The sequence below is a fragment of the Gymnogyps californianus genome, chromosome 4 (assembly GCF_018139145.2).
Source record: "Gymnogyps californianus isolate 813 chromosome 4, ASM1813914v2, whole genome shotgun sequence".
Classification (NCBI taxonomy): domain Eukaryota; kingdom Metazoa; phylum Chordata; class Aves; order Accipitriformes; family Cathartidae; genus Gymnogyps; species Gymnogyps californianus.
In genome coordinates this window covers 77,484,224-77,496,320 of record NC_059474.1, presented here as the reverse complement: position 1 = coordinate 77,496,320, position 12,097 = coordinate 77,484,224, and the positions used below count along the sequence as shown (strand labels likewise).

At 38.9% G+C, this 12,097-nt stretch overlaps 1 long non-coding RNA gene across 2 annotated transcripts in view; it reads left to right on the top strand.

Annotated features, from left to right (window-relative positions):
• The window catches only part of LOC127015770 (uncharacterized), a 272,322-nt gene that overhangs the window by 245,924 nt on the left and 14,301 nt on the right, over window positions 1-12,097 (top strand). The gene's annotated exons all lie outside the window — the stretch shown is intronic.

Genomic DNA, 12,097 nt, shown 5'->3' with positions numbered 1-12,097 from the left:
AGTGTTGGGTGCATACAATTTGTGGCCCATTGTGGGAGGAGCATTTTATATTATGTTGAATATATGAATTTTCTGTTAGGCTGCTCCTTATGTGGTAGATGTAACAGAGAAGCATCTGACCAAACCCAGGCCTAACAGGGAAGAATGACTACAGTGTCTTTCAATATCTAAGACCTTATGCTCCTGCGGGACTGGAGATAGTTTCAGGAAAACTGGGTTCCGAGGGAAGGCAGAATCTCAAATCTGTTTTTCTGTTAATTCAGTTGGGCAAACAGTGAGGAGGTGGCAGCGAACCAGTTGCCTGTTTTTCATTCCTGTTCCGAGGCAGCCGTTCATTTTCTCCATTCGTTGCATGGGGAGCTTAGGCTTTCACTGCTATGTACTCTATGCCCAACAGAGGGGCACCTAAAAGATTAGCCATTATGTCCCCACATCTGTAGCCTCCTGAGTCCTTAAATGGATGTAGCCCTTAGTGTAGGAATTCTTGAAATTATAAACATATTATTGTCTCTCAGATAGTTGCTTCTATAATAGGTGGCCAACTCTTGTAGTTACTACTGGTCAGAGCCTAAGCAATAAAACTTCCAGCCCACAGCGGTTTAAAGGCAAAATGCCGTAGGTAGATCTATACCATACAGCCATGCTTCAGGCCAGCTAGCCATACCCAGCCTAGGTCATATTTCTACATGGTCCAGACATTTGCCTCACTCAGCTTAAGCATTTGGTGTGAAAAATCTGTGGCAGAACTGTTTTTTTAATTGGGTGGAGGGGGAAGGGAAGGCAGCGTGTTCCCCATCAGAATTCTGTTATTTGAAATTATTTCTAGTATTTGAAAAATGATTTGACTAATATTTAGATAGTATTAGTCATCTGTTTCCATCAATTATTGAAAAGGACTCAGCACAAAGAATATTTCGTTTTTCAAGCTGCTCTGCTGCTTGAAATAAAAATGGATGTATAGAAATGCTGAGATTTTTGAAAGAGATCTAAAAACAATGGAGTCGTCCTGAAAAAAAAAAGAAAAATCAATGGAATTTGTTCAGTTCCTTTAGAAACCCAGCCTCCACCTTGAGAGCTTTCTCAACAGTCTATATTTTTCCCAATCACTAGCAAAACAAGGGTAAAGGCTTTCCCAAGGGAAATCTGCTTAAGCCTGTTGCAATGTCTGTGAGGAGTATGGGTGCTGGTGGAGAGTGATACAGGGAGGAACTGTGCTGTCAACAACAGGAAGCTGGTGAAAAACGAGCGGTGCCCCTGGGGAGGTGAATGCAGAGCAGATGGCTCTAATTGTGAGTCACACTGTGACAACTGACAAGAGAAATTCTGCACTCTTGACACTTTAAAGATACCAAAAATACCAGAGAGCACATTCCATGGCTTCTTGAAGACTTCCATATCGAGGTAGCTGGGGGGGGAGAGCTCCAACTCCTCCTGTTTCCATCACTAAACAGCCCATAAAATTTGCCGTTGATAAGCTTCCAAGCAGCCAAGCATTCTAATACTTAGATAAGTCACTAAAGTTAATAAAACCACTGAAGAAATAAGAAGGAAGAGGTGCAAAGGGGATTCATGTGCAGGGCAGCACCAGTTGCTTTAAATACTGATCCTTTCAATTAAGGGCAGTTCTGGATAAGAAAGGGGAAAGTAACATCCTTGTTTATAAGCACTGATAGATTTTGAAATCGCTGTTTGGGGTTTTTTTTTCTGTTTGTTTTTCTCATCCGGAATGACTGCAAGCATTTTCTTGATGTATTTCAATTATTGCCCGGATACAGGGTTGCAGATTTATATTGTGCTTCTTTAGTGGAGTTACAAAAAGTCAAGACCAGAAACCATTCATAGTTGGTTGCCAATTTTTTATTTTGGGATGAATGCCTGGCTTGGGTAGGTCTGCAGATGTTAACAGAGCTACCCCAGAAATAAGTTTTATTTGCTGTATTTGCTTGCTTGATGCAACTGCTTTAGTACCAGTAGTTTAGTACCATACTCAGGTAGTTTGTCCCTTGCGCATAGCCTGGTTGTTTCACGTGCACCCAAGTAACATAAATCAGCTCCTTTACTTGGAACTCTGTGACCATTAATATCCGGCTGAGACATTATTGTTATTCTTCTGGTACCGTGCAAAAATTTTCCCTGGATATTTGGGGAGGTGGGGGGGAATTTTGTAGTGTTAGAAATATTTTGGGGAGTGTCTCATTCTGGCTGGATTCAGGTATCTGATATTTTGGCATTCTCTACTGCTTTTCAAATTGTTGTTATTTGTGAAAGTTCCTAACAATGGAAAAGTGCATCTAGTCACTTGGGAAGGCAGCTACAGTGCACAACTGTTCCTCCTACAGCTGTTAAGCTGCTGCTCAAAGGTGCAATTTGAAAGTTGTTACTTGAATAGGCACTCATGCACTGAGGTGGTGGGTTTGCTCAGGCAAGTCACACAGTTCAGCACTTCTAAGTTCAGTATTTCTGAGTTGGAGCTATCCTTATCATTTTCTTTTATTATTATTTTGCTTTATGTTATTTCAGTTAGCTGGACTCTGCAGGTTTTTTTTCTGTGGGGTAAGTCTGCTACATAGAGATACCTAAGATGAGCTGAATAAGTTACACAGAGTACCAGCACTAGTATAGCCCTAGTTGTGGTGCTCTGCTAAGGTTGGCTAATTTGCTCCATTAAGTGTCTCTGTAAATTGCAGTACCTGTGGTAGTCATGGCGTTTCGCCCTGCATCGTCTGGAAATCCCACTAAGTAGACTTCCCCTCAGTACTGCTGTGTTAACACTCCTGAGGTTACACCAATGGGTACTTCTTTTGTCCAGTTCTTTTGTGTCACCGGTGCAGCTTTAGATGAGAATAATTCAAATCCTTGGGCATTTTAGAACAAGAATTTCCCTTTGTAACTGCTGTCCCAGACTGACATTTAACTTATTTGCTAGCAGATATTTTATATAAAGTCAGCTGTTACTGCCATTTTTAAGATTTTGTTACCTTTGTGAAAAGCCCAGAATTTACCGCTAATTGGAATAACTCTGCCAAAATACTTGTGTTGTCATGCTTTAGAATTTGTAAGTTGTATAACACCCGTGTACACTAGGCCACATTTTCTAAAATCATGAACGTTTTTTGTATCTAACTCACAAAGAACTCTGCAGATACACACATCCTGTGAGTCTCCTAAGACATGCAAAGCCCTGCCATCGTTCTGTGGTATCACCACTGCCAGAGAAGCCTACTGTAATGCAAAGCCACCAAGCAGGACTCAGGAAGCCCCCTACTTTCACAGTTGGTGTGAATTTCAAAGTTTGTCTCTTGTGGTGTTATTTTTTCCTGCTGCTAGTAGTGGAGGGGAAGAGGAGCAAGCACCATGTGATCTTCTGTTCTTGAATCCTTGGCAGGGATTTTGAGACCACAACTCTTCTCTCCTTTTAAATGCTTTTGCTTGGAGAAGTTGTACGATGCGGTGGAATTTCTTTCTTCTTTATATCTGTGTTGGCTAAAGCAAGACAGAGGAGCTTGAAAGGCTCGCCCTCCTCAAGGAACGCTATCTGATTCGTAAGCATTCCTAGAGGTTAAGGCTAGTGACTATCAAGAAAGCAAATACTTCACGCAAGGGTAAGTCCTCTAATTGTGTTTGTGTTGAATAGCTGCCAGATCCCCATGTCAGGATGTCTGCAGTCACGGCTCTGATCTCACCATTCCTTCCTCGGCTGTTGCACAATTGTGTTGCATGTTTGTGGTAGGGGAGAAAGTTGGAGAGCTGGGCTATGAAACCATCTCAGGGAAGGAAGCCATGTTTTATTTTAGTTGCTTGGTTTGGATAAAAGCCTGTAGGAGATTGAATAACATAAAAAACCCATAATGCGGCCCATTCATGGAAACCAAACCTGGTCTTCTATACAGATATGTGAAATATGAGGTTTAACAGCCAGGGTGGAAAAGGAAATGTCAATGAAAATGTGTTTGCTGGTGTAATAGAAATCCTAATGTACTTATGTGATAAGTCATTACTTGTTCTACCCGGACTCTCACCTGTAGTTGCAGGGTCTGTTGGGCTTAGGCTTGTAGATGCAACGAGGGAGCTTTTGGAAAACTGGTTGTGAGTCTGCTCCTCTGATGGATCACTTCAAGGATCTTTTGTGGCAGACAAGTGAGACAAAACAGTGCCAAATAACAGGCTCTGAAAGAGGAAAGAAACCCAAAGATACTGCAGGCCATGAGCTTAGCAGTGGAGAGAGAAGGAAAGAATATCATAACTCCTTCCAGCCACAGCAGAAGAGTTTGGGGGACTTTCAGCACATGTAAGGGTTGAAAGCCACTCTGGTTACACAAACATTCAATTCCTGACAGAAGATGGCAGTTGCCTTAGCCACAGAAATGTTGGTTAAAAGTAATATCCTGATTAGTGTCAGTACCATAAATCTTTCTTAGATGATCAAGTTGTGCATTACTCCTGTTTGGTTAGAACAAAGCCAATTTCACAGAAGTCTCATTTTACTACTGAAAAATAGTAAGAGGTTGGGTTAATCTATGACCATCATGTCGTCTCACATAATAAAATCTGGTGAGCTGGTAGCGGTGCTCCAGGAGGATGTCAGTTCCACTTCCTAAACCAGGAAGCGGAGAATTATCCAGAGCAATAAAGAGCTTGTACAAATAATACTGGGGAAATCAGAAGTTAATCTGAATACCAGCTCACTCAATCTAATCAGTATGAATAGCTCCCTGCCAACTGCTCCATTACCTGAAACAGGGGTCAACTGATAAACATCAGTCAGTCCTCTCATTAAAAAAAAAAAAAACAACCCAAAAAACTAACAAACCCCCTTCATCTCAGAATCTCAAATTCCATCATTCCCGATAAGCACTAACCAGTTCCTCATCTCTCATTTGCAGTTCATATCCTGAGCTACATAGATTTGCTGTTAGAGATAAGGATATGAAAAAGTAGAGTGGTATTAATATGCATGTTGCAACCTGTTCGCCTCTCTCAGGCTGCTGTGCCTGACGTTGTAAATAGAGGTGGTCAGTGAGCCTGCACAGGAGCTTGGGATCTGGCCACATGCCATTTGTTTAACAACATTAGCCCAGATGAGTATGTTCAGGGAAAACAGTATGAGTCATCTGAATGGAGAAACAGATGATTGAAAAAAGAGGGAGCAAGCAAGAAAGAACCGGAGCGAGAAGGACCCGCTGTATGTGTGGGGGCTGCTTCTGGAGCCGGCGGAGAAAATCTGTCAGCTGAAGGTGGAAGAAGGGAAAGGGAGCAGTAAGCCCAAGCTTTTGAAAGATGTCACCCAACTGACATCAAACCATACAAGTTACATTTTGATTCTTATAGCGTGCTCACCGCTGTTAGATATTTGTCAAAGTTATAGCCAAGACAGTATTTTTCTGCCTTTCCCTTTTAGCGTGGGCAAGATGTTGCTGTCCTAAAAAACAGATAACACCAATCCATAGCGGCATTAAGATAGCAGTCAGTAAAAGATGGTTCCTGAATCAGTATTCTGGTGTTTGAGTCGAACGTTTATCTTCAGCTATTTATGCAGTGTTTTTCTAAATTTTTGGGAAGGTACAGGAATTGACTTTTTTGCTTGGCTTGGTAACTGAGAGAAAGAAGGGTTGAGTCAGCTGCACTATAATGCAGAATTCTTCTTTACAACAGGTTAGAGGCTTCCCAGAGAAAATCGTTCTTTTCCGTTCTACAGACTTTTTTTCTTCATGTGTTTTAGATTTACAGATAAACTAATCAAAACTAATCAAAAGCAAAATAGAACACAACCAATATAAAATCCCAAAACATGTTTTTAAAGGTCACTGACATACCTATATTTGCTTTTAACATATTTTTAATTTTATTGTGTAGTAAATAAGCAGAGATTATTCCCTCAAACAAACCAAGGTTTTCTTAGCTTGTTTTCTTGACTTCAGATTTAGCTAAAAATATTATGAACTGTAATCATCTGAGAACAATATGTCTTTTTTACACTCAAATTGTTATTCACTATCACCTTACCTGTTAAGGAGAAAAACAAAGCCGGTTTGAATGAGGCACAGGTAAATTAAATTTAACTCAATTCTATGATTGAGGGTAGAGGTCTTCTGGAGAAGAGCTGCCTGTAGTAGCTTATATATGCTTATATTTACAGGAAGTCTACACCCAAATTAGAAGTAAGTCAAAATGATTTCAGTGAAACATTTTCCTTTTAAGAAATGATACTGGCATTTTTGTCAAAGTGAAAAATAAAGAGAAACCTATAAAACTGATTAATTTAGATCATTATTTGTGGAAAACAGATTTCCTGTTTCACATTATGTTTCTCTGTGAGTTATCACTCATTTTTCTTTCCAAGCACACACTCTCCTTCCACTATTTACTTTTAATTTCAAAGGGGGAAATAATGGGATGAGGGTTTTTTGATTTTTTTTTTTTAAATTTGAAATGCCTAGACAGTAATGAAATAAAATGTTCTATGCATCCTTAAAAAGCCAGACACCTGCTATTGAAGGGGAAATAATGCCCCCCCCCCCCCCCCCCCCCCCCCCCCCCCCCCCCCCAAAAAAAGACGAGAAAGAAAAAGAGAACAGGTGCAGTTACTGGGCCAGACTAAAGTAGCATGGGAGATTTTCAAAGCCGCAGATGAATTTAGCTGCACCACTTCCGAGGAATATAAATGAGTGTTGTTTACTCTGGTTTTCTGACATTTGAAATTATCCTCTTCAATGTAGGCTTTGGGAGGAAGTCCGCTTGAAATAATTGCAGACATCTGAAATTAACATGTTACCACCACCTCCTATGACAAGGATAAATGCCACACATACACAGATAATTTTCCACAGATAAACAGTATACCAGAGAATATTACCAAGCATTGTCAGCGAGAAGAAGGAATAGCCTTGCCTTACATCTCCACTTTTTATTTCATTACTTTTATTTCAAAATTGTCTTTGAGTGGGGAGCAAGGTCTGGGCGTTTGTCCCAGGCAGGCAACATTATCTCTTTTTTTCCCTGGTTTAACAGAACCTTTACTCCTACCTACACTCCCTGTTGCATTTGTTTATCTAAAACCGTGCTGGAAAATTACGAGTTTATAAAAATGTAACGCTGTGTCTCAATGCATGAAATCATTACGTTATTAACGAAAAAGTCTTTTAATCACGCATACCCCTACTCCAAATATATACATGCATTGATTCTATTAAAAAACAACTTTCAGGAAGCTTTGGAATTACACAAAACTTAGACAATACTGTACAATTAAAAACCATCTGGCTTATTAATGGATAACTCTTGCGCATCTCTGGGCCTAATTTACATGTTATGCTGATCAAAACACACACCAAATTAATTTAGTTAGATGGTATCTATAATCTTATTCTAAAACCTTAGTTCTTTGTAAGGTCTACCATTTTGTAAGGTCACTGTGGAATAACAGTGAAAACTGTTTATTGAAGTGATTGTGGCTTATTCTAATATCCATAACAAGGGAGCTTTTTCCCCTCATGTATTCTACCCTTAGTAGACCATCATCTTCCTTTATATTCAGTATTTAAAATTGTTTTGGGAAAGTGCCTGTGTAGTCAGAAATGCAAACTGCTTTTCTTGGACTGTTTTGTTCTTATTTTTATTTTCCATGAAATACCTCTCATGTATTCTTCCTGTACAGTGACCCACTGCATGTAAATTCAAAGCAATAACCGTGTTATTTCTTTTGTTCCAATGACTCACTTTAGTTAGGAATAAACTCTGTTGTGTTAGTTGTTACTTCTAAGATACTATCATACACTGCATTTCAACATAATAATGGAATTTAATTTGAAATTATAGAAAAACAGAGTGATTGAAAATAACCCATAGGTGATTGAATGAGCTACATGTAGAATCATCCTCAGGTCTGGATTCATCTGTCTGTCTTTTCTACAGATCAGGGGTTTTTTTCCTTCTTCTTTTTCTTTCTTTTTTTTTTTTTTTTTTTTTTTTTTTAAGACAGTTCTTAATGCTTGAACAAATCCCTTTTTCTTCCCCTCGGTAATGTGGTTAACTGTCTGGAATGTGAGCCACTGGAAATTCTTCCCCACAGAAGAATCTCCATTAAGCTTTCAAACAGAGTTACTTCATCCTCACAGCTGCATGGATAGAAGACTTTCTAGTGCCTAAATACTTACTGTATATGTCATCCTTAAATTTAATTTTTTTTTTTTTTTTCCCAGCCAGAGCTTTAGGAGCAGGTGCTAGCCTTTTGCTTCCTTTCTGCTTCCTCTGTGGGGAACGGGCTGGAAAGAGCCAACTAATTAGAAAATTCTACAGGGAAATTAATTCTGCAAACAGCTGAGGAATGGCATTTCAGTATAATGCTCACTTTGTCTGTCAGCAGAGCGCTGGTTGGCTTGACAAGTGGCAGTTCTCCCAGATGTTACACATGTTGTGATGAGACCAGAACTGCATCATACGTTGCCCGTTTACTAAAAGACGTGATGCTCTGGAAGAGTAAATACTTTAAAACTAACCTCTAGGACATGCTATGTTGCTGTCACAAGGCAACAGCATAGTATTTTTACATATGCTTGAAGTGTAGCAATGAACCAAATGGTTTTTAGTGAGCTTAGTTCCAAATGTTGCCTTTGCTTTCATGTAGGGCTGGGGCACTGGGGGGGAGGGTGAAAAGAGACATACTAAACTACTCAGTGTGAAAGGGCTGGATTGTCAAAGTTAGGCTTGCATATTGTACACATCTAAAAATACGTGCAGATCTGTAACATGTCTGAGCAAACCACTTATTTAAACAGTTGGCTGGTTACGTGCGCATGAGAATAGTCAGATCTGCATACACAGGCTTCCCTGTTCAGAGACACTGGTGACTGAAAACTGCAAAGACGGTACGCTCTCTGAAGGAGCCTGTTGTGAGACATTTCTGGAAACAGCACTGTCTTAGTGAAGATGATGACAGCCTGCTCGTTTCTCGGAGATCTTGCCAGTACCAGTTTTGTCATCTTAGTACTTTTTCCTTATGGACTAAAACTCCGTTTAGCCACTTAACCTATCTTAAGCGATGTGCCAGGTTCTCAGCTCGCTTCTCATGACAGACCTTTGTGACCCTCAAGCCAAGAACAGCGTAAAACCCCCAGTCCTTCTCCCAACCACATTCCTTATCTGTTCCTTCCAAACCCCCCAAATTTTTCCTCAGGCTATTCGTAACATGAGGTAACCCTCAGTAGCAGACTTCTCATGCACGCCGTTCCCAGATTGACTTGGCATCCCTTGTTTCTGTCCTGCCAGGAGATGGCCCTGGGCTCCGCTTTAGTGTTCAGCTATGCAGAAGTGTCCCCCAGACTTCAGATGTCTGGGAATTTGCCACGGACTTTACATAGAGGGACTTGCGAGTGCCCATTGAGTAATATAGAATGGCTTCTCTCATCTTTTTGGTCCAAACATGATGTTGAAGCTTGCAGTGTTACGAATACCTCTTTGTGTGGCAGCTGGTTCATTTTTTAGATGTCTTGTTCTCCCTCAGTGGGTCTTGTATTCTTGAGCTCTTTTTTGTACTCTTTATCTCTGTCATGAGTATCTGAATGCGTTTCCTTCCTGTGTTTCCTAAGAACTAATTTGTCATATCTAAGAATATAAAAAGTGGTACATTCATGTAAGTCCCATGGAGATATGTCGCTTTTCCGTAGCTGAAGATTTTCCAATGCATTTTCCTTTTTCTCATATTTGCTCTACTGTAACAAGACTCTTGACGTCTTTTTTCTTTCTTCCCCCCCCCCCCCCCCCCTTTCCCTTGGCCTGTACTTCACAAATGCAGTAATATTCTGTATTCTGTCTCAGTCAAAAATCTCATCACTCCTTGTTTTCTTTATCTGTCTGTTCTCTCCAGCATAATTACATTACTTAAGACATTGGACAGTGTTGGATTCAAGGACTGTTTTTAATGGTGAACAATCTATATCCTAATACCAGTTCAGTGTTACCATGCAGACGTTATTTGAGAATTACTTGGTTATGAACTTTTTTTAATAAAAAAATTCAAATTTTTGCTATGCTCATGCTGAAGTGTGATCATCTTCCAGCACTAAACACTAAACTAACTAAAGGGCTTTGACTTTGAAAGAGTCATTTTCACAGATGAAGATCATGCTTGCAAATGAAAATAATAGCATTCCATTCTTAGTCTAAGAAAAATCAAGCCAGTTTCTATACTTTCTAAATTTACTTCACCTGATAGCAATTATAGTTTTCCTAATGAGATGTAATTGCTTAAGAAACCATTCAAATTAAATCACAGCTAAATATTAACACCTTCCCCTTATCGAGTTAATAATTAAAAAAAAAAATCTTTGCACGTTTTAATTAATTTCTAGAGTTGCCTACATTAACAAATTGGAAGGACTAAAAGGCATCTGTCTCCAAAAGATAGGTGCATGGACTCTCGAATGTAGGCAACTTGATTCTAAATCTCTTTGAGCTAGAGAGGTCCTAATGTCCACATATAGAAGATTTATTCTGCATTCACATTTTCTGAATTAATTGACTTTTTAATTGTGAAATCCTAAATGCATCACCACTTGGCAGTTTTCCAAAGTGCATTGTGATATATCTGATGCATGTATTATGGAAATTTGTCAAGGGGGCCGTGTTTAACACAAAGGCCTGCTTGCGTTTAAAACAAGAACACAATTAAATTATTAAATATTATTATCACATATTCCTCCCAGAATTACATCTTTATTATGGAGTGCTTACTAATTATAGGAACACTGTCAGCTGAAACTTTTAAAGTGATTGTGAAATGGGAAATAAAGTGGAAAAAGCGTGCTCTCTATTGCAGGTGAACGTCCAGCTAGATTGCCTTTATATACTATCTAGATAAAAATTCTTAGTGATTTAATTTTCTGTTTGTTGTCATCCAGATGTTCAAAACACTGACCCAACTGGCATGGAAATTTCATTTTTTCCAACTTATGATAATGGATTAAATCATAAAAAAGAGCCATATTACATCCATGGAGATTCACTAGGATGATTTGCACTAAATGGATTTTTATATGGGATAAATTGTTTTTCCAAAGTTCAACGAGAGTCAAGATTATATCTGTATGTGTTTAGGAGCCAAAAAACATAAGTAAAGGAGAAGGACACATCTGTCTGTAGAAGTTGTTGAATAATTGCATATTTGCACTATTTGCTTAATGGTATAGCTGACGAATCTTTATGAGTTCTCCTATGGAGTACAGCAGATTAGAGTGGCATGGATAAGGATGTTTTCATGTGGTGTGATGATCATCAGAAAGACCAGGAGGGGTCAAGCTAGAAGGAAGAGACGTCCTTGTTTTGGGGGCATGGAAGTGTGTGGGGATGTAAGGATGACAGGGAGGTTAGGTGAATTGGGCAGTGAATTTAAAAAAACCTTACAATTACTTAAAATGTTGCATTATGTTCTAAACATAATGCTTGTTTCCTTTGAGGTAAAGTGAAATGCTTTGTTTTGTCTTTGTGTGTTCAAGAGGACTGAATTTCCATTTTGGTTTCAAGAGCTCTACCCTTTTAAAAATTTAAATTCTATTTCAAAATGGTAATGCTGGTTTAAGAACTCAAAACTTTTATTTATTTACTTATTTCCACTTCAAAGCAACGTAGTTCACTTACCCCAGTTTCGGGAACAAGGCCACTCACTGAAGTTGATCTGAGTTTGCAAAGGGTTTTACTATGTCCCAGACTCCATTTTTCAATCCATTTTGTATTCATCAAGAAATTTCATTCATCTCTAGCTATAATGTTTTGCTTTGCAAGATTTTTTTTTTTTTTTTTGGTATGTGTTTGCCACACATATTGCAAGAGTTAATAAATAAAACCAATTGGATTTATGACTTGTTTTGCTTGGACAAGTTTATGAATAGCAATGCTGTATATGTTTTTAATTAAATTCTTTCTTTCCTCCGAGGATGTCACTATCCAAAACAAATTGAGCATTTTGTTTAGAAAGTTTACTCACACCTTGTATTATTATGTATACTCTTGAGACAAACTTGCATCTGGGGTAGATATTTATAAGAACGGTTTCCAAAGTTCAGAATGGAAACTTTTAAACTTTCATGCTGTCCCTAAGTTTTAA